At 41.5% G+C, this 3,445-nt stretch overlaps 1 long non-coding RNA gene across 1 annotated transcript; it reads right to left on the bottom strand.

Annotated features, from left to right (window-relative positions):
• Positions 1–329: 329 nt before the first annotated feature.
• Positions 330–3,242, bottom strand: LOC129671698 (uncharacterized). Its single transcript, XR_008719370.1, has 2 exons — positions 3,149–3,242; positions 330–530 (listed from the first exon to the last, which is right to left on the bottom strand). It is a non-coding gene; the product is annotated as an uncharacterized LOC129671698 (long non-coding RNA).
• Positions 3,243–3,445: the final 203 nt, after the last annotated feature.

The raw sequence follows: 3,445 nt of genomic DNA, 5'->3' as shown, positions 1-3,445 counted from the left end.
TTTTATTTGTCTGTAGACCTGGGGTTTGAACTTCAAGGCCTCTACCCAAGAGCTATACTCCCAGCCCAAGGTCCAGTCTTTGACATGCATGTGAATCGCACAAATTCTAAGTCACTGGTTCCGGAATTTATTCTTTCCTTCTTAACTTTTTCAGTAGTTTTAAATTTTTTTTAAGTTTGTTTGTTTGTTTGTTTTTTGTGTATTACATTTTGGGAATTCTGAGCAGTGGGCATTTCAGCACAAGGGTTCTCCATGAATTTAAGCAATTGTGCCTTTTCCTCCTTTTGCCATAAAATAAAGATGAAATGATCAAATTTATACAATTCATGCAAGGTTCAAATGGTATAATACATATTCAACCCTTGGAATTGGGGTAGAGCGTGAAGATAAATACATGCCATTGGTCTTGACGTTGACAACAGAGGATTCTGCAGTCGTGGCTGGCTGTCGCAGACATTTTCAGCAAGTGCTTAAAAGAATGAAATATTTAGGTTGGACGCAGAATCCGTGTAATTTAGACAAACAAGAGCCTGTAAAGCCAAACACAGAGTAAGCAAAACGCTTTGCATATACGTAGATGCCATTAATAAACATGCAAATTCAACTAAGGACACTGTTAATGTTGACCTAAAAAAAAAAACATTGTAAACCTCCTCTGTGATACTAAAGTACATGTAAAACACTAAAAAAAATAAAGCCCTAAATCTCTAGATGGCAAGAAGAGGAGAAGGAGGAGGAGGAGGAGGAAGAAGGGGAAGCAGGAGAAGCAGCAGCTCTCTCCTGGATCATGGTCTCACCTATCAGCTCTGAGCATGCCTTCTGCAAACCATGGGCCTTATGCTGCAGCCAAGAGGGCTGCTGCAGGCGATGCCACTTTGCTTGAGCATTTGGGGTTGTCACAGGTGTTTTTCCTCTGACTCAGGGACTCACTTGAGCTGTAGTGTGTGTGTGTGTGTGTGTGTGTGTGTGTGTGCTTCCTTCTGCCGATGGTAAGCAGGAAACTGCATTCCTGGCTATCCTCTCATTTTTTGTTAGACCCACCTTCTTAGAGCTTTTTTCATACTTTCTATGTTCTGCCACTTTTTTTCAACTGCTGTGAGCCTTTTCTTTTGTATTATACACTATCCCTTCCAATTGATTTATCTCTTCCTGTACCCACCGTTCCCACATATATTCCTTTAACACTGTCCCCAACATTACAATTTGTTTAACAACACAAGACATTCAGTACCAGAGACATTTAGGACCAAATCCATCTTCTCCTCTGCTTTGGCCAGTCTGTGTCAACCTGACACAACCTAGAGTCATCTGGGAGAAGGGAACCTCAATTGAGAAAATGCCTTCATAAGATTGGGCTGTAGACAAACCATAGGGCATTTTCTTAATTGGTGATCAATGTGGGAAGGTCAAGCCCATTGAGGTTGGCGCCACCCCTGGGCTGGTGATTCTGAGTTCTATAGGAAAGCAGGCTGAGCAAGGCATGGGGAACAAGCCAGTAAGAAGCACTCGGCCACGGCCTATACGCATCAGCTCCTCACTCCAGGTTCTTGCTTGAGTTCCTGCCCTGACTTTCTTTGATGATGGGCTGTGATGTGAAAGTAAAAGCAAAATGACCCTTTCCCCCAACAGGTTGCTGTTGGTCATGGTGTTTCATCACAGCAGTAGTCACCCTAACTAAGACACCTCCTGACCTATACAGTCCCACATTGCAGAAGCTCTCCACCCTCTCCTGTCACAGTCTCGCTAAAGCCCACTGTCTCTCCAGGCTACCCATCCCCTCCAAGATTTTACTTGCAACAGACACCATGCAAGGAGATATCTGGTCTTTGGCAACACTAGTCACTTGGCATGATAGTGAGTCTTGAATCCAGAAAGGGGAAGGGGCAATCCAAGTGCCAGGAAGCAAAAGAGATTACCATATTCACACAGGTCTCCGTGTTCCGCCTCTCCCCTATGGCTTCATGGCTTCCTTCTTAGAATTGCTCCCTAATACCATACAGGCTATAGTTTAGATACAGCGCTGCAGAACACATCAACTACCATGATATTAATCATACTACTATTATGGTAGACATGTTTTTCTTATTATATACTCTGGACTGAATTTAGTAACTTCTCCTTCCATGTGTGTATATATATAATTTTATATATATATATATATATATATATATATATATATATATAAAATTTTCAAGTATATATACAATTTTTAAATATATATAATTTTCATATATATGTGAAAATGTTCTCATACACAACACGCACACCACTTCTCAAGACAAAATTATTCGTAGAGTTAGACTCACTGCCTTCTTCCGTGATTCATTTCCCCCTTTTCCATATGCTCACTGCCTACATAAATACCTTTAGCCTGTTCATTAATTCCCTGGTAAATATATTCAACTTTTCCCTCTGTTCCTTTTTCCAACACTCCAGTTGCTTTTTAGAAGTTTTAGCTCTAACCTTATGCTCTCTGTCTCTCTAGCCCCGCAGTGATTGTCACTATCTTTCTGTGTTTCTCTTTCCCCAAAGTCTTGTAAAATATAACATACTGCAAAGCAGTGGTGTTCCTGAGATTTAGCATTTGGAACGGCAGATGGGGTGGTAACAAATCTGCTCATGGGGGTTGGGTTCCTCCCCCAGCACTCCCATCCCATTGCGTGTATTTTGAATTGAGAATATTAAAGATAATTGAGTTAAAAGCATATTACCTATTTGATCTATAAAAACAAACAAACAAACAAACTCTTTACCAATACTTAATCTAACACAACTGCCAGGGAGGAACATGGTCCACTTGCCTAACAAGCAGGCGTTAGCTTTTGTGGGCTCACCACAATTCAGCCATCAGAGCAGAAGGTACTGGCAAGTGGGTAGCTCCAATACGTGAAGCTGAGGTTGGCTGCCAAACATGTTTCATTTAGACTTTTCTTAGGCTGTTTACCACTCACTCTTTTCACCCAAACTATTCACAGACCGACTTTAAATAAGACTAGGACAACTGTTGCTAATATTGGTTCATCGCTACTGCTTTTTCACATCCCTCATCTAGGCTGTCTACTTTCTGGAGGATATAAACTGGGCTGACCTGTCCAGTGAGATGCTGGAAGTAAGAAAGAATAACTTATCTTAACAGAGAGTCTCCTACCTATGAGCAAAGCATATTGCTGGCATTTCACTTATGATTCTCAGTTGTCACCACAGCAACCTTTGTCCATAGACGTCAACGGAGAAACTCACAAAGGCGAATTACTTTTCTGGAGTTCACCAAGCCAGTAAGACAAACAGCATGCAACCAGACTGCAAAGTCTTCTGAAGCTTGTGTTTCCACAACACTTTATGCTTCTCAATGCCAAGTGACTGCGTGACAAACAAAGAATGACCAGTTAAACTTGAACCAGGGCTTGCAAAATAAACAACGGTCCCTTACCAGTGGACATGGAGA

This window comes from Psammomys obesus, unplaced genomic scaffold (assembly GCF_907164565.1).
Source record: "Psammomys obesus unplaced genomic scaffold, mPsaObe1.curated_primary_1811, whole genome shotgun sequence".
Taxonomy (NCBI): Eukaryota; Metazoa; Chordata; class Mammalia; order Rodentia; family Muridae; genus Psammomys; species Psammomys obesus.
This window is presented reverse-complemented; position numbering and strand designations above follow the sequence as displayed.